Raw genomic sequence first — 25798 nt, 5'->3', positions numbered from 1 at the left:
GCGCATGTTCCCCCTGGCCTCTTTTTTGCTATTAGAGGCCTCTTTTTTATTATTAGAGCCAGATTCACTTAACAAACATGTTACTAACTTAACAACTGCAGTGATTCGTTTAACAAATGTGGCTTCTTCGTCTAGCAGGAACTTCTTCATCTAGCAAGGCCAGCAAGGCTTTCCTGAAGGCCTCAGTAGCTGATCTGGAGCTCTGTTATTGGCTATAGAGGCCTTCAGGAAAGACCTCTTCAGCCAATAACAGAGCTCTGGATTGATCCAGAGCTCTGTCATTGGCTACAGAGGCCTTCAGGAAAGCCTTGCCAGCTGCAACAAAAGAAATGGGCTGAAGTATGCAAGTCCTGGCTGCAATTATCCAAAAGTAAGTAGTAGGGCAGCTCTACCTCTCATCCTCACTCTAGCTTAATTTTTACCCATGCACCCTGGAATGGGTGTGGCCTTAATTGGGTCTTATTTTGGGGGCAGGGCTTATATTGGGTGCACGTGTGAAAATCAAGCTAGGGCTTATTTTCTGAGTAAGTTGTATTTTCAGAGGAATAAGGTACATCAGAGGCCCCCAACCTTTTGGGCACTGGGGACCGGTTCCATAGAGAAATGTTTTTCATGGACTGGGGGGGACATGGTTTTGTGTGCTGCCTGCATCCCGTGGATGGGGCTTTCCTTCTTTGGGTGGCCCAGTTGTTGGCATGCCATGGACTGATCCAGTCCATGGAAGGGGGATTGGGACCCCTGATATAGATATAGTAATCAAAGGCATAAATGGGTTGGGTTAAGACTGAATGACTGAGCCAAAGTCACCCAGCGGGTTTTCATGCCTAAGATATGACTAGAAATCAGTTACATGGTGTTATGACCCAGGTGGTCATGGTTAGGCAAGCCTCCAGAGAGGTCTTTATTTCTCTTGGGAAGGTTAAACAAATGACTCTCCCCTGACCAGTAAGGCTCCAACCACAACCCCCCAAACCAGAGGTCGCCAACTGGAGGTGCACAGCCCACTGGTGGGCCGTGAGAAAATTTTGGTGGGCCGCAGAGAAATCTCAACCCAAGAGCACCCCCCCAAAGCACTTAATCCAGGCTGTGCAGAAACACAAGGCTGTGCCACCCATATGGCCCACAGGAACCTCCCCGCCCACTCACTCCTTACCTGGTAAACTTGCCTACTAAATTTCTATTTTTCCTTTTTCCGACCATCATCTGTTCTCTGTGCTGGGAGATTTAGATTAGTTAGGACGCAGGAAATGGTTGGATTTCTTGCTTTCGAGCTAGTCTTTAGATCTTTGGTTCTGCTTTTAAGCATGGCCAAACCTCTCTTAGGACTGAAGGTTTGCTTGCAAGCAAATTCAGTGCAGACTCAGCAAGCAAATTTGAGAGACTGAGATAGCCGATGGCAGATAGATAGATCACTGAATGATTCTGTGAGCAACTCAATCTGCCTGCTTTGCCTGAATTTTCCTTTTTTGGAAAAGTTGCTCTTTTTTATAAAAAATGCAATATTTACATACATGGTGTGTTGTAAGTTAGTTTTATGAATTTGCTTGCAAGCAAATTTTATGTGACAGACTGAGCTAGCCAATGGCAGATAGATCTCTGAATGAATCTGTGTTTCTGTGAGCAACTCAATCTGCCTACCTGCTTTGCCTGATTTGGGGTAAAAGTTGCTCTTTTTTAAATAAAAAAAACAATATTTATATAAATATTTATAATATTTACATACAAGCCAGGCCCAGCCAGTCACATGACCACCAAGCCACACCCCCAAATTAGGCCACACCCACAGAACCAGTTAATGGTCCCAGGGATCTAAGATTTTGAGTTTGGTGGTTCCTGAGGTCCAAAAGCTTGGCGACCCCTGCCCCAAACCACAGTTCAAAGATTACCTAGCTGGGCCACAAGGCAAACATCCAAGCAAAGTCTTCCAGGCTAGGACAAGACAAGAACAGTCCCCAAAGCAAGGCCAAGCAGTCCTTGAAGCAAGGCAAAAGCAGTCTTCAGAGCAAGAGAAAAGGTCTGAGTCAAAGCCTGGGGAGTGTAATCCCAAAACAAACACTTGTTCCTGGCAAAAGCCCCTCTTCATGGCGTCTCCCTAAATATTATTCCCCAGGTGAGCCTTCTGAGGAGGGGTGGGGTGCTCTCCCCCCTTGCTTGATCATCTTGCACCTTTTCTTCCTCCCGGCCTACTCTTCAGAGGCCCGAGGGACCTGAAACTCCCTTGTCCTCCTCCCCAGGTCATTCCTTCTGGGCCACAGGGACTTCACCATCCCTCTCCATTGGCCCTGGCTACATCGCCTCCTTCTCCTCCTTGGACCCAGGCTCCAATGGGGCCAGGACACCTGATTTCTGGTACGGCATCAACAAACTTGCTTAATACAAAAACAGGTGAGTGACAGGATAAGAGGAATAGAAAAAGTATATATTCATTTCTGCAATATATGAAGAGCCTATTTCATAGGATGGCCTGTTAAGTTAATCTTTATTGTTCCTTTCCATTGTAGTGAACAAATTGATTATTGATTTTTTGTTCCTTATATTGACATGTAGTTCAAGGTGGATGCAACTAAAAGTAGCAAATAGCAACAGTCAAAACTAAATATATTGAAACTAGACAATCTATGACCCACGTAGGGCTGGCATTATTTTGCCTCCCCTCACAACACTTAGCAAAACCCTACTGAAGCCTTCTCTTTCTTCTACGCTTCTTCCTTGGCTGACCTGTGGAACTGTTTGCCACTTTTCTAGGGTCAGGGTGAACAAGGGGAGTCATGGACCATGAGGAAAAATGCATTCCCATTCTCCATCTCAGGGATTCCACCCTTCAGGCATGAAGAGAACTCACCCACCAACTAATAATATCTCCCAAGCCGGTCCTACTAGCCCTAACAGGTATCTGATTTGTTCTCTGATCCTTCCTTTGCCTTCCATCACCGTTAAAGACACTTGAAATTTTGAGGGTGGTCCCCCCCAAAAAAACCCATTATCACTTGCCCATCAACCTTGCCACCAACAATGGAGTGCAGGGATCAGAAGAAGGTGGGAAAGAGGGAGGGAAATACACCCCTCCCGTTTTCTTTTGTACCAGGCAACATAGAGATTTCTGGAAAGTGTAGTCAACAGTCATGATCATATGACTGTGGCTAATGCGAGCAATGCTGCAGCAGCACAACTTTGTGAGTAAAACTGTTGTGAAGATCCTTGAACTGATACTTCAATTACACAAGAGTAAAGTATGAGATGCATTCTTTATAAGTTTCCTTATGTGAGGTACCTTGATTCGAAAACTGTTGCTCTGTGATGCATCATTTCACCCAATTGAAGGTTAGAAACAGACACAGAGGGAGACAGGAGAGTTCTAATAGTATATAGATATGGAAATTCCTGCAACCAGAACAATCATAACAGGCTCATAAATCTTCTGACAGAGTGAAGGCAGACAAGATGCTAATGAAAAGCCCATTCAGCATGACTCGTAATAAGACTCATACTGTACATACTACATAATCATTATGTCTACCGGCAATTGATAGTCTTACTCTCCAAACCATGGCTGACTCTACCTTCCCTTTAAAGACAAACACATGGATGGCTTTTTAGTCTTCACAACTATTTACCAAAGGCCCATCCATCCATAGCTATTAGTCATAACCACATGTGAGGTTTCCATGATGAGAGATGATAGTTGCAAAGTAGATTGAAATAAAATGCACACCAATAGAAATGCAACCTATCACAACAAAATCATTTTTCAGGCAGACCCACCTAGTCCATTTTATTTTTTCCTGGCAATCATTTGAGAGGGAGCATATGGTGGTGGTGGTGGTGGTGGGGAATAAGGAGTTGATAAAAATGGCAAATAATCTAAACATCTGGCAGACTGTCTGAGAAACTGTAACAATGATAATAATCGCTAAATCCAGGCTAAACATCTGGCTGACTGACAAACCATAGTAATAGTCAATCAAAGAACAGAGCTGAAAGGAAGGTTGAATTCTTTTATTGTTTCTTTTATTTTTTATTTTTCTTATATGTATCCATGTATTCATAACTATGTTTTTACTTATACCTATTATCTTGTAAGCAATTGACAAAAATAAATAAATAAAAATAAATAGGATGTCTTCTAGTCCAACTCCCTGCTTAAACAGGAGACCCTAGACTATACCAGTCTAGTGAAGAGAAGGACCAGGGGAGACATGATAGCAGTGTTCTAATATATCAGGGGCTGTCACAAAGAGGACGGGGTCAAGCTATTTTTCAAAGCACCCGAAGACACGGAATAATGGATGGAAACTGATCAAGGAGAGATTCAACCTGGAAATAAGGAGAAATTTTCTGACTGTGAGAGCAATCAACCAATGGAACAGAAGTTTCCTTCAGAAGTTGTGGGAGCATTGTCATCACTGGAAGCTTTCAGGAAAAGACTGGACTGCCATCTGTTGGAAATGGTGTTGGGTCTGCTTTGATGGGTGGTTGGACTAGAATGATCTACAAGCTCCCTTCCAACTCTGTTAATCTGTATCTGTATCATTTCAGACAGGGGGCTGTCCAGTATATTTCTTAAAAACCTCCAGTGATGAAGCACCTACGATTTCTGAAAGCAAGCTGTTCCTCCGGTTAATTGTTCTCACTGTTAGAACGTGTCTCCTGAATTCCAGGTTGCTTCTCTCCTTGACTGAAACATCTATTGTCTCTTGTCCTGCCCTCTAGTATTTGGGGAAATAACTTGACCCCCCTCTTCTTTGTGGCAGCCCCTCAAATACTGGAATACTCCTATCATGTCCTGCCCCCGTCCTTCTTTTCTCTAGACTAGCCAAACCCAAATACTGTAATTGTTCTTTACAATCCTAACCTTCAATCGGCTTCTGTTAAATTCAGTGGCATTATGAAAATATTCTCTGCTGAATGCTCCCAACACTTAGAAATTAGAAGTAGCTGTTCAAAGGACATAGGAATAAATGTGTTAGTTTTTCCTCTTAAGAGAATGCCCATGGTTTTCTATTACACCGTAAATCTCAAAAAAAAAAAAAAACCTTTGCACAGGAGGAAAATAAAGTGCTTCATAAACATCGTAGGAATCTTCACAACAGCCCTACATGCGTTATTTTCATCCCCTCTTTTTTTTAGCACTGGAGAAAAATTACTAAGAACTATAGTAAAAGGTAACTTTAAGCCAGAGTTTCCTGGCTGATGCTTTATTCTCTTTTCCATTATGATATGGTTTTGCTGAGAGAGGCACTGAACAACAGCAAAAATAACAAGCCAAATTCAGATATATTTGCATGCTTCATGTGAAAATGTCCAATGCCAAATAAACTTCTTTTGGGAAATAAAGCAAAGGCAAAATGTCATATTTAAAAGAAGGCTGGAAGCCAATAAAACAACTACTAAAATCATTAGATATTTCAATTTCTCAGTTATTCATCTATCCCCAAATATTTGATTAAAATTGTATAAACCAATTGTTGAATTACAGGATTCTTCTCAAATTCTTTTTATTTGATGACCAAAAAATTACTAAATCTACCAATCTATGTTTATTCTTTTCATGTTTTTTTAAGTTTTTGAAACATTAGAATATGAGAAACTATACATTTGGAATCCTTCCCCTGCCACGCCCACCAGGCTATGCCCACAGAACCGATAGTAAAAATGTTTGAATCCTACCATTGGTCCAGAACATCTTGGGAACTGTGACATCATTTTCATTTTATAACTTCCCTCCAAATTTTCCCATTGCATTTCTAGTCACCTTCATAAAACTTCAACTTTCACTTTAAAAGCATATTCTATCTCTAACACCATGAAGTATAAATATTGTATTTATTGGTTCATTTGGTGCCAAATATCTGTATATGCAAGGCAACAAAAATCCTTTCCCCCGGACACATCAGCTTAAGAGTCTTGGTTGGCTAACTCTTCCTGAAGGATTCCCGCATGGGACAGTCATTATTTCAAAGATGAATTTTACTCATCTCTTTATCTAAACCCCTTGACATTTTAATGGCTAATCTGCCTGGTTCCAGAATTAGAAGCTCTGGAGGTTGCATTTAGGGTTGTGCGTTAGTAGAGCAGAAGGAACTGAGGTAAACAAATGGGGAACAGGTCTATGCAGGAAGCTAATGCAGGCTTTAAAGTCCATAAGCCCTACAGGTGAGAAAAATAATCATTATAACCTTGCTACTTAGATGGCGCAGACTTTCCAAAGGCTAAGTAGCTCCACCAAAAGGCACTGAAACTTCTACCATGTCAAGGCTCCGAGTAATATATTCCCAGAATAAAAATCCAATGCATCAATTTTTCTTTAAATTCTATTTATTAGGAGCATATCAAATTGGCATGGTCTTAGTGTAATTCTGACTCTGGCCAGACTCTGGAATTACACCCAGTAAAAAGTTTGAAACTTCCCCGCAGAGTCACAATCTTCAACCATTTCTCAGTCCATCAGTCCAATGACTCCAAACCAGGGGTAGGATTCAAATTTTTTAACAACCGGTTCTGTGGGCGTAGCTTAGTTGTGGTGATGGCTTGGTGGTGATGTTATTGGCTGGGCATGGCCAACTCAATATCACTCACGTCAAGGCATAGATCTCCTCGCCTGGCCTCTCATGACTGTGAGGATGCTGCAACAGTTGTAAGTGTGAAAAATGGTCATAAGTCACTTTTTTCAGTGCCATTGTAACTTTGAATGGTCACTCCACACAAGCAAAGTACCAGCAAAGGAGGGAAAAAAAACTCCAGAGAAGTTCCTGAGACAGGAAATCTAGTCCTGCCAAGAATGTAATAAGGGTTAACGGAGAGGCAGTTTCTGTAAGCAACACCAAAATGTTTCCTTTCTGCCTTCCTTACAGGAGTAGGCCAGTAATTTCTTCTAACAACAGGTTCTCCGAACTGCTTAGAATGTTAATAACCGGTTCTAGAGAATAGGTGCGAACTGGTAGAATCCCACCCCTGTTCCAAACTCCACCTTCCTTCAGCTGCATGCACCTTCTCTGTTCCCACAGGAAAGGAATGCCAACTAGACATAACATTCCCCGCCTTATTTCTATAACCCCACTTTCAACAGCTAGAATGTGGCCAGCCTGAAGTACCCTTAAATTCCTTTAAAAGGTAAGTGGTCCCTATTTTTCTACTTGCATTTTTACATGCTTTCAAACTGCTAGGTTGGCAAAAGCTGGGACAAGTAATGGGAGCTCACTCCGTTACACAGTGCTAGGGATTCGAACTGCCAAACTGCCGACCTTTCTGCTCAACAAGCTCATCGTCTTAGCCACTGATAAATTCCTTTGCAAAAAGCTAAAGAAAGCTAAGAAAAGAATAGACAAAGGCTACAATAAAATATAGCTATACATACATCATCTTCAGGGTCGACATAACCGATGCTGAAAACTTCCAATTGCATCTCCACTTGGATCTTGTTCCTGAAACTGGAGATATTAGATTGCCCCCAATGTATCATTCTTCTTGGTAAAGTAGCACCTATCACAACACAGATTCTCCTTTCGCTCTGCATTCTCACAAGCATAATCTTCAAATCTAATCACAAAGTCATCAACAAAAGGAACCAAGTAATGTCCTCTTATTCTTCTGTATCAGGTTTAGTACTGCGGTAAGCTGAGTCTCAAGCGAACAAGAATAAATGCCCTTGCAGATAGGTTGTAGAAAGCCTAAATACAAATGCTTTTATGGAAAATAATCCTAAAAAATTAGCACCCTCAGTGCTGATTGCAGGGTTGAATCAGCAAAAAACCTGAACCAGAAGTAGAAAGACAAACTTACAGCAAGACAACGACAAACTTAAAGTAGTATCAGACGAAGCAGCAAATAGATGTAAAGAAGAAAGGGAGTGGGGAAGAGAAATGTGTCTATTTGTATGTGTTTGATTTGACCCTTGAATGTCCAAAAGGCTTTGAGTTAATGTATCTTTCTAACAATCTTCAAGATCACCCACCGCAGAGGGGACTGTAGCCAAAAAATTAAAAGACACTTGTTCCTGGGGAGGAAAGCTATGGCAAATCTAGACAGCATACTAAAAAGCAGAGACATCACCCTGCCAACAAAATCGCGTATAATCAAGGCTATGGTTTTTCCAGTTGCAATGTATGGCTGTGAAAGTTGGATCATAAGAAAGGCTGAGTGCCAAAGAATTGAGGCCTTTGAACTCTGGTGCTGGAGAAGACTCCTGTGACTGCAAGGCGATCCAACTGGTCAGTCCTAAAGGAGATCAACCCAGGCTGCTCTTTAGAAGGCCAGATCCTGAAGATGAAACTCAAATACTTTGGCCACCTAATGAGAAGGAAGGACTCCCTGGAGAAGAGCCTAATGCTGGGAACGTTTGAGGGCAAAAGAAAACGGGGAGGGCAGAGAATGAGGTGGCTGGATGGAGTCACTGAAGCAGTAGGCATGAGCTTAAATGGACTCCAGAAGATGGTAGATGACAGGAAGGCCTGGAGGAATATTGTCAATGCAGTCATGATGGTTCAGACATGACTTCACAACTAGCAACAACAATATTTGTCTGTTTCAAAAATGACTGGATACTATTTCAGTTTGAGAATGGCATCAAATCAAAGCCCTTTTGCGTTTGCACCAAGCCCACCACTAAGCTCCCACCCTCTGGAACATTTGATGTAACCTGCCCTTTTGTGCTGCCCCACTCACTCATACATAAACTTCAGTGTGGTTTATGGAGGGTTTTATTGGTATTCCCCAGCAATTCTCTTCACCTGGATTGAGAACTGTCCCAAACAAAGCCAGCCACAAGCAAGCCCAGATGAATCCTCCAGGCAATGGCCAATTAGTCCATAAAACAAATAGCAAGCTGCTAAAACAAGTCCAAAAAAAGAACATAAAGCCCCCAGGCAAAAATTTGAGAGTACATCCTTGTTAGCTCACTGGTTGTAGAAGTTCAGAGTCTCAAAAGTCAAGCACAAAACATGAACAAACACATGGCCACAACCCATACACGTCATTTCCGGCAATGCCTCCCTCTCTGCCATGCTAAATAGCTTCCCAATGCAGCCCATCAAGAGAGGCCTTCCCCCAAGCAATCTGGTAGACCTCCATTTCTCTGCCCTGCATGCTCTGAGATCCACCATGGAAAGCAGTTCTTCCCCCTCCTCTTCACCAGCCTGAAAGCTGTCCCTAGATAAAACCTGTAATTTTCATTCTGCTAGCCATTCAATGTCTGTTCCTGACATGCCAGGAATGAGCTCATTCTCCCTTGAGCCAGCCTCCAAGGAAGAGTCAGAGAAGTTGTCCAAGGGAGACATCACACCTTTTGACCTCCCAAGGGATCTGAAGACCTAGCCCTGCCAACTAGACTGGGACCCCAAGGAGGGTGCATCATGCTGGAGGTGGTTAATGGACTAAGTTAAGATCCTACCTTCTCCCCATTTGCATCCTGCTTCTTTCCTCCCCATTTTTGTCAATCTTAAAACAAAACTTCATGTTTCTACTAATAGCTTTAATGTGTCCTATTGATGCTTTATTGATTGTAAGCAAGCTAAAATTGCTTCTAGGTTAGATGGGCCCAGAGGTGGTATTCAGCAGGTTCTGACCAGTTCTGGAGAACCGGTAGCGGAAATTTTGAGTAGTTCGGAGAACCGGCAAATACCATCTCTGGCTGGAGATTTTACAATATCCTTCCCTTGCCACACCCACCAAGCCACACCCACAGAACCGGTAATAAAAATTTTTGAATCCCACCACTGGATGGGCCATATATAAGTTTAATAAAAATAAACGAATAATGCATATTTTGGCACACACACAAACACACAAACACACACAGGCACACACAAATGCCCCTCTATCAAAAATCACAGGAGCTTCAAGATTCATTAAACTCTTCCGAACTGGGTTGTACAGTATTTCACCACCACTGACACTGCCGCCACTGCCAGTCCATGGAGCCAAAAAGGTTGGGGACCCCTGTCTTAGATAATGTCCACCTTTCTATACTATGCTTTGGATACATAATGCAAGAAAGGGAGACTTTTCAAACACTTTTTTACTAAAATATAGCTCACTATTATGGTTTGCAAAAACAATTTATTGTTGCAAGAATTCCTGTAAGTCAAATGAATTTTTAGCATCATTTGAAGAGAGGAAAACTGAGCAATCCGAGAAATGATTTGAAGAGTGATTTTTCCCATATTACCACATTGTGAACCATGGTGGCACAACACTTAGAATGAAGTAATTGCAGGTGAATTCTCTGACTGCCAGCAGTTCAAGTCTCACCGGCTCAAGGTTGACCATCCTTCCGAGGTTGGTAAAATGAGTAAATTGTTGAGGGCAATATGCTGACTCTGTAAAACTGCTTAGAAAGTGTTGCAAAGCACTATAAGTGGTATATAACTCTAAGTGCTATTGCTATTGTTCTGAAGTACAAAGTTTACTGTTTGCCCATGAAGCCATGAAGATCCCAAAATGATGAATTGGATAGAGATGGAAAGAAATATGTTTGTTTTCACTTCAATACAAAGTGACTAGTGGGGGGATTCAATTTTTTTTACTACCGGTTCTGTGGGCGTGGCTTGGTGGGCATGGCAGGGAAAGGATACTGTAAAATCTCCAGTCAGAGGTGGGTATTTGCTGGTTCTCTGAACTACTCAAAATTTCCACTACCAGTTCTCCAGAACTGGTCAGAACTTACTGAACACCACCTCTGAAACTGACTTGATTCACATTTCTTCAGCTAATCATGAACTGGATTGCAATTTCCCTTCTTTGAATTTCGGAATTCAATTCTCCAATTTAAAAGGCTAACCAGTCTCTTCACTAGGGGATTTCCCAATGAAAGCCAATATATTACATGCCAATTATATCATATAACAATATCCGTGGGGGACATAACTCTATTAGGGCTACCAAAGCTTATAAGGATTTTATGGCTGATTTTAATACCACTCTGCACCAACTCATATGCTAATTGTATTGTACAAAAGTTTCTAGATGTGTAAATTATCAGACACAAATTGTGTTGGGTCGCATTAGGGACTTTCGAAATGCTTTGTGGAAAGAAGGAATAAGAAAATCTTTTTAAACTTCTCATTTCTGAAAATAAAATAAAGCACATAGTCTTCTACAGGCCTGTATTCCATTTTATTTGAGATGAACAGAGAACCACCTAATACCATAGAGTAGGCCTGTGAACCTGGCAGCCCGTGGGCCAGATGCGTCACACGCAGCCCATACCCACCCCAGCTCCACAAAGGCAAAAAAATGTTGTGATACATGACACAATTGACTTTGACATCTGTGCCATAGAGGCAATACAATTGCATTTTATACATTAAAAGAAGCTACCTAGAAATAGAATGAAAAAAAAATGCTTTAATGAATCTGATTGCATATGAAACAACATAATCAGCATTGGTTTTCAGCTATGTTACAGATATAGGAAATCAGCATCTTCTCTATCTATGCTGCTGATAGTTGTTAATAAATTAGCCTGCTCCGATTTGCACAGAATTACCCTTTCTGATCCTGGGTTCTGCTTCATTTTCATATTCAAGTCAATATGGCCTTCCATCTCTAATGATTGGCCAGGCTTGGTAGAATCAAAGAGAAATAAATTTCAACTACATTTTAAAGATCCAATTTCCCCATCCTTGAATTTTAATATGGGAGAACATTCAGATGTGTTTTAAAACCACCATTATTATAGCTAATGATTAAAACCCAAGATAAATACAAGCAAAGTAGAGATATTCTGTGTTTACATTGTTTTCTGTTGTGTTTGTATCTATGTGCATCTGTGTCTGTGTATGAGTGTTTTTATGAAATAGCCCATATTAGCAAATATCCATCAAGGTTTACAGACTCTACAGATTATTTCAGTCAGTACTTGGAGATCTGGTTGAAGTGAGCTGCTTCAACAGTACGAATGAATTCAAAGCAAAACATTTCTTCTTGACAGATGGTGACATGATAGCAGTGTTCCAATACCTCAGGGGTTGCCACAAAGAAGAGGGAGTCAAGCTACTTTTCAAAGCACCTGAGGGGAAGACAAGAAGCAATGGGTGGAAACTAATCAAGGAGAGGACCCACCTAGAACTAAGGAGAAATTTCCTGACAGAACAATTAACCAGTGGAACAACTTGCCTCCAGAAGTTGTGAATGCTCCAACACTGGAAGTTTTTAAGAAGAGATTGGATCACCCTTTGTCAGAAATGTTATAGGGTTTCCTGCCTGAGCAGTGGGTTGGACTAGAAGATCTCCAAGGTCCCTTCCAACTATTCTATTCTATTCTATTCTATTCTATTCTATTCTATTCTATTCTATTCTTCTCTTCATCAAACCACACCAGAAGCTTTGCATCATTTCTGAATTCCATAGGGATGGAAATGTTTTATGAAGATAATTCAATCATTAGATATAAAATTGCAAAACGTAAACAATAATTGTTTCCCTTTAAATAAAATAATATCAAAATAAAATGCAGAGAGGGGGTTGAAATTGACTGAAATTCATGCACCCATAGCTGGTGATGACAACTGCTTAAAACCCTAGAAAACCCAAGGCAACTGGGCAATATGCAGCTGGCTGGATCAATGATAATCGTATGGTAATTGTGCAATAATCATTCCATTCAATTCTTTTTAAGCGGTTTTGTGTATAAATGAGAGTAGGGGGAGGGTAAGGAGAAGGCTCATTTTGAATTAAGTCCAAGGTAATGAATATATTGATCTAAAAATTAATTGAGTTGGTGGAGTTGGATTGAAGCCCCACCAGACTAGCTTTGATTAAATGTAAATACCTGAGCTATTTGCTTTATGGATGCTGGCATTTGAGCCCTTGAAAAATTCGGAACGGTTAATCCCGATTTATAGGGAGTTGTTTTCCTACAGATGAGCAGCACCTCCTGAGAAGCCTCATTGTTTTTAGTCAAAATCCCCCCTTTTCTCCATTTGAAAATTTTTGATGTTTCAATTACCCAAGCAATCCCCTTACTCTTTGATTTTAATAAGACTCATGTTAGTTTGAATGTAGTCTTGGGATATGGCTCAGAAACAAATCCACTGGAGCTTCCTCTTTGTCTATACAATATAATTAAATGAAAAGAGAGGATGGATTTCATCATAATAGTAATGAGAATTGGAATGAAAAAAGATGTTATGACTAGTGACTTATTACATAGAATTATTATTATTAGTGACTTATGACATATAATAAAAAGGTATTATGATATACAATCCTTTGTTGTATAAACATAGGTCTAGAATCAAAATCACATGAAGTATTAGTACCACTTTATAAATCCTTAATAAGATCTTAGTAAGATTTGAAATACTGCATCCAGTTTTGGTCACCTCATTACAAAAAAGATGTTGAGACTTTGGAAAAAGTACAAAGAGCAACTAAGATGATTAAAGGCCTGGAGACAAAAACAAATACAAAATGGTTGCAGGAATTGGGTTTGGTTAGAGAAAAGAAGGACTAGGGGTGACGTGATAGCAGTATTCCAGTATTTGAGAGGGTGCCACAAAGACGAGAAAGTCAACTTATTTTCCAAAGCACTAGAGGGCAGGATAAGAAACAACGGATGGAAACTAATAAAGGAGAGAAGCAACCTGGAATTAAGGAGAAACTTCCTAAAAGTGAGAATAATCAACCAGTGCAACAGTTTGCCTTCAGAAGTTATAAGTGTTTCATCACTGGAGGTTTTTAAGAAGAGGCCAGACAGACAATATTCTGTAATGATATAGGGACTCATGCTTGACCAAGATCCCTGGGTTCCCTTCCATCTCTATTAAGATTGATAGTATGAAAAAAAAAAATGCGAGTAAAGCTCCCACAACTTACAAAACTTCAGATATATTCAAAACATTTTTAATTTCAAAAAGACAAGGCTTTGCTTTTTGGTAAAATAATAATAATCAGTTTTGTATATCTGGCTTTTGAGGGCATCATTTTAAAACAACAACAAAAAACATGCTGGATGAGGACAAACGGTTATCTAACCCAGCTTTTTCTTCCCAGAGTTGCCAATCAGATACATAAAAGAAGCCCCTAAGCAGAATATAATTTTACTCATATTTCACAACAAATAGTATGGAGATACATGCTGCTTTTCATGTTGAAGAGAGAGGGTGCATATGAATAATAAGACACCATAGAGTGTGCAACCTACATTTCCATTTACTACAGCTGCTGAAATTCATTTAGAAGTGGTGATAACACATGGGGAACAATTACATTTCCCCCAAGGCGATCTAAGCAAATAACAAAGATTCTCTTAATAGAGGACAGTCTATTTCAGAGTAAATGGGCCCAGAAGGCAGAAAAAAGTCTGCTGTAGCAATGGATTAGCAGAAGAGATTTAAAGAGAAAAAAAATGTTTACATTAAAATGGTGGTGCTAGATAGTCTTCCTCTTTTCTTTAATGAAATAGCAAAAGCAAAAGCATTTTAGATGTATATACCACCCCCATAGTGCTTTTGCACATTGCCTCAAACCTTCTGGGTCCTCATTTTACAGATCTTGGAAAGATGGAAGGCTGAATCAAGCTTGAGCCCATTGGGATCGAACAGGTTGTGGGCAGAGTTAGCCTGCAATGCTGCATGCTAACCACTGCACCACCAAGGCTCTTGAAATGTTGTTACCTTATCAATAACATGAGGGTACAGCATCAGGTTAGCACAGCAGAAAGCAGATCTGGTTGCAAATGGCTTCTCAAAATTTTCTGTCATTTGGACAATTTTTCAGAATTTCTTCAGGGGAGAAGAATTTCAAATGAGAAGCAAATCCTAGTCCATCTCAAAATATGCGCCAATGGAAACTTCAACCGTGATACCTCATACTGTTGGTAATATTACTGTTGTCCTGTGTCAAAGAAAAATTTCCTTTTGCTTTTTTCTCCCCCTGCCTTTTACTGTCTAATCATATTATGTATAACAGCCATCCACCAACATGTGAGTCTTTCTTTGCTTCTTGCTGACTCTAATAGATTTGAGCTAATTGATAGAGCTCAGGAAAGAGAAGAATATATGTGACAAAAAATACCACTGATGGTTGCAGTTTTTACCCCCATAGTCCACTAAACCTCATCGTTTATATTTGGAAGACCCACTTCATTTACTAGATTTTAGTAAATTTTCTGTACAAACAGTGAAATATTAAATAGATAAGAAAGAACAAAGATCCTGATCTCTCTCTCTCTCTCTCCCTCCCTCCCTCCTTCCACAGCTCCCCCTCTCTCTCATTACAATTTAATGTAAGACTATTTAGAATATTAGACTCAGTCCCCCAAAATGGACTTTGACCAGAAATTCAGATAAAAAGAGAAACAACTATAGAAATGCTATTATTTTAAAACAATTATTTGGAATTTACTGGGAATTTATTGGGGCCAGAAATGTAGAATCTATTCCACACTCCACATACATATCTGTTTTATCACTAAACATTTTTTTCTTGTAAGAAGACCAATACATGGAACCAAAAGGACAATTTAGACAAGAAATGGCTAATTCCCATAGTTTTAGAAACCATGCCCTTCATTAATACTAGTCCCAAAGAGTGAAACATCAACTAAAAGTGGAAACAATTCTTATGAAATTCATTTACTCTCCTCATATACTAGGGATAATAACAGATGCTTGATTTTAGAGCACTGAGATACTTGATGCATTACAAGCTCATGGAGAAGATGTGGATTTATTCTTCATAGATCCTAGAAGTATGGCAAGAACCATTGGTTGGAATCACTCCAAAGGGAGATCCAAATTTCAAATAAGGATAAAATAAGACCTATTAAGTTGTGAAATGGCCTGCCTCATGGAGCCATGAGTTTTCCATCACAGATTTTCAAGAATTGATGAAGAATCTTTAATGAACAGGAGACTAGACTAGAAGATCTGCAAGGATTCTTCGAAACTTATGATTATTGAGTTTTGGGGGTTTTTTTTTGGGGGGGGGGGTTGTTTTTTGTTTTTGATGACCCTGTTAATTCCTTGGGTTTGGTGTGGGGTTGGGGCATCTGAGTGGAGCTGAGCATTTACTGGCCAGATGCTCTTCCTGACACCTACAAGGTGTTTGCAGCAGATATTTTCTCTTTGCTCCCTGATAGAGAAAGATCGGTGTGGGACTGAACTCTCAACCTTCTGAGTGAGAGGTGAGTGTTCATCTCTAGGCCACTGTGCCATTCAAAACCTTATGATTTATTTATTTATATTTCACATTTCTTAACTGCCCCTCTCCCTCAGACATGTAGGGCTGTATATCTATCAATTTATCAATCACTCTACAAACTGGTCCAGAACAGGCCTAATCATCAAAGAAAGAAATAGTCTCTTCAGAGCGACCCCTGAAATAATGTCTGCCATGGACGTGAAAGATGGGTCACAATTCAGAAGAGGTTCAAACCCATATTAAGACAACTATCAATGGGTTACAGCTCACAGAACAAGAGAAACAAGGTACAATAAAAAGGTGCCATTCTTTATAGGGATTTTGAACCATACGGTGGGGATTTTCAAGGCTCTGATTTACTTTTGATGACTTGGAGTCTATTCTCATTCCATGCAGATATGTAGTAGATGAGTGTGTGTGTGTGTTTAATGAGGGTGATATGCGTTTAATTAAAGATATTCTAATATTTGAGAAAACTGCACTTTCTCAAAGCACTAATGAGACTGGGAAGAATCATTTCTGCCTACTGGTAGAATATTGATGGGATGAAGTGTGCATCCTTCATAAACTATGGGGTGTTTGTGGCTTTACCTTGTTGTATTATGATGTTTTCCTGATTGCATAATATTGGGTAATATTTCCCTTCTCCTTGGCTTAGAAAGGCTTTGCTTAAGACTTGGACCAGTATCTTTAAGTTTGATAGGAGCATGCAAAGCAGGAAACTCAATCCAGTCGCTGTCATATTTCCAATGTTAGTAAAAGATGTCCTAGGTATATACATTCATTTTGTTACATCTCAGTTGTTACTGGGTGTTGCCATGAATATAAACTAGGGGTGGGAACATCCACATCATAATGAGATCATCAATTAATTAAAATATAGATTTGTATTAAATCACAAATATAAAGATGATGGTTTTTGCTTAGTGCTAGGTGACATAAAATATAATAGATATGATGATAGATAATAAACAATATATAAAATGAAAGATAGAGGTAGGAATAAATGGGCTTCAAGAAGAAACAACTACATCAATATAATCCTTGTCACCTTGAAATCTACTGACGATAACAAGATTGGGAATTGTTGTCCTTCAGATACTATTGCATAATCTCTTTAGCATTTGTAATTATTATCCATGCTGGTCATTGGAAACTGAGATTGAGTAGTATCTGGGTTTTTCAGTGTTTGAGTGCATTCTTAGCAGAAAACAAAATGTTGTTAGAGAATTTATGACATAATTTAGTTTCTGTAGTTGTTTCTAGAGATGCTGTTTTCGATGAACAAATTGTATAGGGAATGGCATACTTAAGGAAATCTGAATGCAAATGCTTGACCATTAAGAGCTGTCCTTGTAAATGAGCCTGTGTGACTGATAAGCGGCAATTCTGGAATCTTTGGAGTATATCAAATCATTATTGCTCTTCTTTTAGGCATGTCATGTTATCTATAGAGCCCGCAAAGGAGACAAGGCCATGATTTAATGTTTTATTCAAATGATGGACAGCCTTTACACATGGATGAGCCCTTTAATCCTTCGCACAGTTCATTGCATCTTGTACACTGCTTGGACGACAATTTAAAGGGAGGAATCTGTGCAATTCATGACTTCTCCAACATGCAAAGTTGTTTCCAAGATGGTAATGTTATCTGTGAGATTCCTTCCTTAAAGCTGAACTGAATGATTTTCATCAAATTGTTCAAGCTTGAAATAAAGACTAAAGTGGGGAGATTTATGAAAGCTCTTCTTTGCTCAACAGTGGGCTTCTAGATACAGACACAATTATGGGTATTCCCGATATCGATCCGGAGTCAATCTTGAGCTCCATCAGGATCGAACTCCAAGCTGTGGGCAGAGTTTGCTTGCAATTCTGCACTTTAACCACTCTGTCACTGGGGCTCTTTTATTTATATGTATATATTCATGTTTTTTAAAAAAGGTTGAGCCAAGATTCTTTTAAATACAAAGCCTATAACTGGATTGTGTAACTTTCAATGGGCTGAGAACCACACTTAAGCATGAACTTAATTGTTGCAATTGATTTGATTTAAGTAAAGAATTAAATTCCCCAACCTTAGCAGTCCTCAACTTACAACCTAAATAGAGCCCAAAATTTCTGCTGCTAAGTGAGACATTTGTTAAATGATTTTTGCCCCATTTTAGGACTTTTCTTGCCACAGTTGTTCAGTGAATCACTGCAGTTGTTAAGTTAGTAACACAGTTGTTAAGTGAATCTGGATTCCCCATTGACTTTGATTGTCAATCAGTTGCAGAGGGTGATCATATGATAGCAATAGCAATAGCACTTTGACTTATGTACCGCTTCACAGTGCTTTACAGCCTTCTCTAAGCGGTTTACAGAGTCAGCCTATTGCCCCCAACAATTTAGGTCCTCATTTTACCCACCTCGGAAGGCTATTCTATTCTATTCTATTCTATTCTATTCTATTCTATTCTATTCTATTCTATTCTAAATAGTATATATTTCATTGTTCTTTTCCTTTTGGGAGAAGCAGCTGGATTAATTCTAGAACAGGAGTCCTTACACTCAATCATTCAAGCCTTAGTCACATCTCACATCTTCTTCTTCTTCTTGTGCCATATCCATCATCGGATGTTGGTGATCATATTTGGCGATCCTATTTTTATCAACAGCTGCATGGAAAAGTGCTGCTGAGTTTAGTCCAAACCAGTCCCTTAGATTTTGGAGCCATGATGTTCTTCTGCCTAGACCTCATTTGCCTTCAATCTTTTCCTGGAAGATTAAGTAAAGTATGTCATATTTTTCCAGGTGTTGCATCACATGTCTGAAATATTATCACACTGTATGCTGTTCTTATGAAGCCATTTTGACCAATGTGGTCTCCGCCTTCAGTCAATACTGATGACGAGCCAGCTGCCACTCACCAGGCCTGTTGGTCCACGGGAGGTGTTTGATTCTCTCCAACCCACCATTACAGCATAAAAGCCATACTGAGCAGGGGCCCCCAATCCACCACCCGGAGATGTGCTTTATAGGGGTTCCAGGCTCCCCCTAAGAGATCTTGTCTCGTGTCTGGACTACTGTAATGGACTCTACATGGAGCTACCCTTGACAAGCATTTGGAAGCTATAGCTAGTGCAGAATGCAGCAGTTCTGCACACCCTACTCCCTTGGCAACTTTAAGACTTGTGGACTTCAACTCCCAGAATACCTCCTCCAGTTATGTTAGCTCAGGAATTCTGAGAGTTGAAGTCCACAAGTCTTAAAGCTGCCAAGTTTGGAGACCTCTGATCTAATGTCATGGCAATATTTTAAATTAAACCAAACTGAATAAACTAACAAACAAACAAACCTTACTTCAGGGTGTTCCACTTTAAAAATAACTTTGGAGCTCAGTTCACTGTTTCTATTTTTGTGCTATAACATTTGAATAAGATACATTACTTGCTCTTTGTGTTGCTTATTCAGAATAAATTATTTGTCATATGAAATGTACTGTTATCATTAGTCATAAGTTGCAGGGATGCATAATATGATCTTTCAGCTTTTGGGAATTCCTGCACTTGTTTTGTTTTCAATTTGCTAGATTTATTTCTCACTGTGTTTCCTGTTGTTATTCCCAATGTATTTGCCAACAACCCAAACTCACAACAACAACAGCAGCAGCAGGACGTGGAAAAAGGATCAAAGTAAAGCATTACAATTCATCATTTCTCTCTGTGCTTAGCATGGTTATATGCTCACCCAAAAAGGATGGATGGCTTGTGGTGCATTGCTTTGATTAAAAGCAGGAGCAACCTTTGGACACCACTGCATTACGCTTAATTATTTATTAATTTTATATGCCACCCAACTTGCAGTTCAAGGAAACTCTGCATAATTTGGGTTGAGAAATTGTCACTGGCCAAAGTCACTTAGAAGCTTTTATAGCTGAGACTGGACAAGCATGGATCTTCCCAACAACTTTTATAAATGTTAAATCCTTTTATGGATCCATAGTTTTGGGGTTATCTTACCCAGTTAGAATCTACCCACTTCATACATGCAATGATCACCAGAAGTGGCATTCAGCAGGTTCTGACTAGTTCTGGAGAACCAGTAGCAGAAATTTTGAGAAGTTTGGAGAACTGGCAAATACCACCTCTGATCTCTAGACCCAACTATTCTCTGCCACCTGAGTCCCAGCTGATTGGCTGGGTCTTCTTTTGTTGCCCTGAACAAGAGAATGGAGCTTGAAAGTAGGGTAGTGGGGTGGGGAGGGAATGGGGATTTTTCAGCAACCTTTCCCCAGGAGTGGGGAAGAAATGGAGATTTTACAGTATCCTTCCCCTGGAGTGGGGTGGGAATGGAGTTTTTACAGTGTCCTTCCTGTACCACGCCCACCAAGCCACACCCACCAAGCCACACCACACCACACCCACAGAACCGGTAGTAAAAAAAATTGTGCTCTTCCACAGAATTTTCAGAGAGGGAAAACAACACATACAACAATTAAGAAAAAACAATCAAAACCTTTATCGATTATAAATCTGACAAATAAATAAGCGCCCACATTAGTACTGATTCTTTGATATTGGTTTTGCATGTTTATTGGTTAAACTGCCAGCCATCTAGAAACAGTTAAATAGGTGGTACACAATGCAGCTGCATGAAAAAGAAAAGAAGCTACACAACACCACTACAACAACAATTGTCTCTCAATAAGGCAGGAACTGAGGACTGATATCCGCAGGCTTGATATGGTGTAGGATGATATGGCCAAAGCTGCATGCCTTCAAACCCAATTCATTTTTATTGATTTCATTACAATATGTGCTCAATTTATCTCCTTTAATAAATATAATTTATATTATAGTATTATATGATATGAGATCATTAATTCTATTTATTGTAGTTGAAGGCCACAGTCACAAGATGTCACAGAGATGAATGACCTTGTTTTCAAAGCTGTGGGCAACTAGGGTTCTTTGCTCTGAATACAAAACAAGCCACATCTAATGCTTGTTGTCAAGAGCTCCACTTTAAAACTGGATGGAATTGCAGAAAGTCATCTTGAAACTGCTCCCCCCAGATTTATTTTTTTTGCTTCTTCCTATTCTTTTATTGGAGCCCAATGAAGACTTCTGGCTATCTTGAGAAATAGAATATATGACCTGAAGAACTGAAATAAGCAACCCAGTATCTTCTCTTTATTACATAACAAGTTAAGTTCTAGTCTAAAGAAATGGCTAAATACCAAATTGGTGTTTCCTGTGTGTGAAATGAACAGCTCAGATTGTCAGTCATGGACTTTAAAGTGAAAATGGCTGAACGAAAGGATGGATTTGTGGGATACAATTACCACAGAAAGGTCATTACAAAGTTCAGAAGATAGGGGCAGAAGAAAAACTATGATTGCTATTATCTATTGGTAGAAGAAGAAACACATAAGAAATGAGAATATAGCAAAGTGACATAAAATATGTAGTAAGTTACAGCTACCATATCCAGCCCTCAGAAATTCTCATTATATGACACAAAAGAGTAGGTGTTTATCTTTTTGTTGCCATTTAGTAGTCACATATATTTTTGGAGTAAAGAGATGGTAGCACTACTTTATTGTTTACTTATGCAGTTAAATGATACAGGAATGTGTATCATAAGGTTTAAACTAACCAGCTAACTGACATACAAGATGTATCATTATCCAGATAGGCTGAACTTCAGTTTTTTTCAGGCCCAGACATTATGATCAGTGACAGGGTTTTCTGGGAATTGAAGTCAAAAATCACTTGATTTGACCTGTTTGGCTGCTCTGAGCAACAGCATCCATATAATGTTTTAGAAAAGCTTTCTTAAAGGTGTTAGATCAGGTCAGATGTGAAGGTCCAATTAAACTGATTTATTACTACACATGTCTATGCATAGGAATAATTTCAACTAATGGCTAGCACTGCTAGGAGTTAGTTAAATGTTAGCAGAATTCAATTAAGGTTAGACTTAACTTGCTTGCAGCTATATAAAGATTCTAGGCTGATACTTCTTTTAAGTCTTTCCTCAGGTTCTGCTACTCCTTCCCCTATACTTACACATCTATAGAATCATGGACATTTGTAATTACAATCCGAGAAAGAAACCTACATTAGATAGAGAAAATTATCTATAAACACACTATATTCTCCACAACCTTCCCACTCTCGATGAATATTCTGAAACTACTTCCTGAATCAGGAGGATGTGTTTTCTATGTCTATTCTGCAAAACATTGATTCACCGAGCTAAATTTATTTTCTCCTGCATAAAAAGTAAATGACTTAAGGAACCAACCTTGTTCATTTTTATCTTTGGCAATATTTTACTTCTTTTTTTATTGGATATAAGAAACCAGTAAACAGTTTCGGTGCACATAAATTGGCTGTATGTTATTAGAAATCCTCATCCCTATGAAATGTAGGCATAAATAATGGCATTCGTGTCCACCATCTTAATCATAAATTTGAAAAATTTAGCCTCCTCCTGTGCAAGTCTAAACTTGAACAGAGGTTTACTTTGTGAGTATGCAAAAAATGATCATTTCTATAATAAGGGATATGGGATCTCAGTGTTGTGGCTCACCAATGTTTAGCAGAGCTGGCAACAGAGTTGGACAGTAGTGAGGAGGTTGGGGAGGAACCCAGCCATTCCTGGAGGCTGAGGAAGGCTCAGATGAGGGCTCTGCGTCAGAGGCAGAGATGGGGCTGGCAGTCGTCAGCTGCCTTTGGACTCGGACAGCATTGAGGCAGGGGGAGCTTCTGAAACCAGTTCCCAGCCTGCGCATGCACAGAGCTGCCAAAAGGAAGGCAGAATTAAGAACTCAGGGTCGACATGGGACTAAAGCCACAGATGGATGATGAATGCCCCCTCCCATCAGAATTAAAAGAGAAGCAAAAGGGGAGGGGGCTTTTGCAGAAAACAACTCATTCGTTTGGTCATTTGTTTGTTCCAGCCATATGGATATTTGTCTGTATAATCCACCCCTTTCCTTCCAGCACTGAGTGTGGAACTATTTACTGGCCAGCATTCCAAGATTGATAAAGGTCTGAGCTCATTAGTCTACCTTCGCAAGACTGTTTGCCAAGCCGTTGGCTGACTGTGAATGAAATAAATGCACATTAATATAATAAAAGAGGTTTTTGCTGGGACTCAGAATTGACTTAGTGCTTTTTGGGGAGGCCTAGGACAGAACAGTCTTTCTTATTACCAAGAGAAAAAAAATTCCAATGTTATTAACATAGCAAGATTTGAAAATGTTAAAGATGCTTCCCAACATCTGTCCAGTTCTTAGAAAGAAAATTTAGTGAACCGTTGCAGAAAATTATTGATGTGTGTTGCTCCACCTGCAAGTAGGAGTTGTGTCAACAGCATAGAACAATTAAAAATGACTGCAGTGCATGTTATGGGAGGAGTCTAAGCGGCTGAATTCTGAAATGGCAGCATCTGTTTTAATGATTTCTCTTTCATCTAGTTTCATGTCATAAAATGCCTATGGCTGGAGATGCAGTTCATAAGAACTTAACAATCGAGCTTACAGGTAATTTGCTACTTTTGAAGAGTGTCTAAATTTATCTGTTAAGATGGTGAAATGTACTGGCTCATATATTCTAAATAAAAAATAACCACTCTGGTTTTAGTAATCGGAGGTGGGGAGAGAGAATAGCAATGGAAATATAAACACCAAATGTCTTTTGGGAATCAATGTATTAAACAAAATGATTACTGAAGACTTCCAACTTGGTGAAGAATAAATAAGCATAACATGTAAAGCCAAGTCCTTAAAAGTAAGATAAAAAGGTAGAAGGCTTACAGAAAAAGTAAATAATAAAATTAATATTTACTACTTATAGAAAGAGTCACTGCTGTGCCCCATAGTTGCTCTGGACCTTGGAATAAGCTCTCTTTGAGATCCAGAGAACCTACCCCCTATTTGTCTTTCTGAAGGCCACAGAGACCTGGCTCTTCTTCCAGGCATTTGGTTAGTATGGGAGTCAATTAACCAAATGTAGAGTTGACAGGAAGTTGAGGTGCCGTGGTTAAAAGTGTGCTTTTTTCCCCAGAAGGGTACATGATAGTGGGGGCTTCTATTTTTTTAATTGGCTAGTATATCCATCCAGAATTATGATGTAGATAACAGGTCCTATACGTCAAATAAACAAATCTCGGAAACAATGAATGATTAAATTACGGTATATTTAAATTATTACATGACTTCACTCTTTAATTACCTCCTATCTGGATTACTGCAACATGCTCCACATAGGGCCACCCTTGAAGATTACTCAGAAGCTACAGCTGGTCTAAGAACACAAGGGTATCATCCAATATAGGAAGGCACAGGAAGACGTAGTAGATTTAGGAAATTTGTATTAGAAAACAGTCACTACCATGTTCTCTGCATATACAAATTCAGAAGCAAATTCTCTTCCTTCAAACTTCATGCAAACTATTTACATAGTTGAATTTCAAGACTATCCAATTTCTCTACTGACCCTAGGCAGCTTACAATTTTTTAAAACAAGGAAAAAAATATACAAAGAACACAGCCTACCAGAAGAACAAACACTGAATCTAACTAAACCAGACTAGACTAGACTAAACAACTCCACTCAACTAAATTAAATTAAACTGGACTACATAGCCAAAGGCGAGGAGAAAGCCATGTTTTGATAAGTAATGGAATATCATAAGCATGGAAGCCACGTGTTACTTACACAGCCCTCTTCTAAATGCCATGCTAAATTAATGGCTATAGGTGTGAGTCATAAAAACAAGGTTAATTGTTTCTTGCTCTCCTTTCTATGGATTTATACATAGATATGGAGAAATGGTCTAAAATAAAAAGTGTTTTTAATTTCATTATATTTGACTGTATGTGGCATGGTAACATATTCATTTTTGCTGAAACCATGTAAAAACTTTGAGACTATTCAAATTTCAAGGAAACTATTAAGCATTAACTTGAAAACACCTTAATCATCATTTGCTAAAACCTCTACCAGCAAGCCTTCTAACCAAATATAATTATATTATATTTAGATAATTATTTTTGGCAAAAATTTTGTTGCTTACATTCTGGAAAGTTTCTAGCAGCTTACATAGTTAAAGAACTGCAAGTTGCATGGAGAAAAAAGAGAAAGAAAGAATATCAGAGAAGTACTGTAATTTAATACTCCATAAACAACCTTTTACTTCAAATATTCATGTATAAGCATTAAAGTTAAATGCTCCTCTTTTAACTTTTTTGACTGTAGGCTGCCAGAAAACTTATGTGTGATTCATTTTTATCAGTAATTCTGCAATAAGTGGCAGTTGCGTTTGTATCCCAGTAAATCTTCATTATTTACTTTTGCTGCATTATTAACTTAGGTGCTGCAAATCAAAATGTTGAAGGTAGGTGTGGAGAGGAGGGGAATTAATAATGAAAAAAAAATTTCCCAGTTACTATTAAAAGCCTTTTTTTCCTCCCATAACCAGCTCAACTTTGATCTTTACTAAAATCAGATTATTCAGAACAAAACAAAGCAAGAATCCATTGGAAAAATAGGTAGAAAAGGTATGGTGGCCTACAAAAATGAGTATAGTAAAGATTTTCAACTGACCTACAGAAAGGTGGGAAGGGAAAATGTCATGTGCAATATTACATAGCTTGTAGAATGTC

At 39.1% G+C, this 25798-nt stretch overlaps 1 long non-coding RNA gene across 4 annotated transcripts; it reads left to right on the top strand.

Moving 5' to 3' along the window:
• The first annotated feature begins 315 nt into the window (after nt 1-315).
• On the top strand, nt 316-12273 carry LOC148125246 (uncharacterized). Of its 4 annotated transcripts, none has more exons than XR_015744402.1 (5): nt 316-370; nt 2235-2349; nt 2746-2889; nt 7005-7110; nt 11927-12273. It is a non-coding gene; the product is annotated as an uncharacterized LOC148125246 (long non-coding RNA). The 4 variants fall into 4 exon arrangements; XR_015744401.1 differs by having other exon boundaries at nt 2235-2385; XR_015744404.1 differs by lacking the exon at nt 2746-2889 and having other exon boundaries at nt 2235-2385.
• The last annotated feature ends 13525 nt before the right edge of the window (nt 12274-25798 follow it).

The sequence above is a fragment of the Pseudonaja textilis genome, chromosome 7 (genome assembly GCF_049901715.1).
Source record: "Pseudonaja textilis isolate UNSWEBS1 chromosome 7, rPseTex1.2, whole genome shotgun sequence".
NCBI classification, from domain to species: domain Eukaryota; kingdom Metazoa; phylum Chordata; class Lepidosauria; order Squamata; family Elapidae; genus Pseudonaja; species Pseudonaja textilis.
The sequence above is the reverse complement of the archived record's forward strand: the minus strand, read 5'-3'. Positions and strand labels throughout refer to the sequence as shown.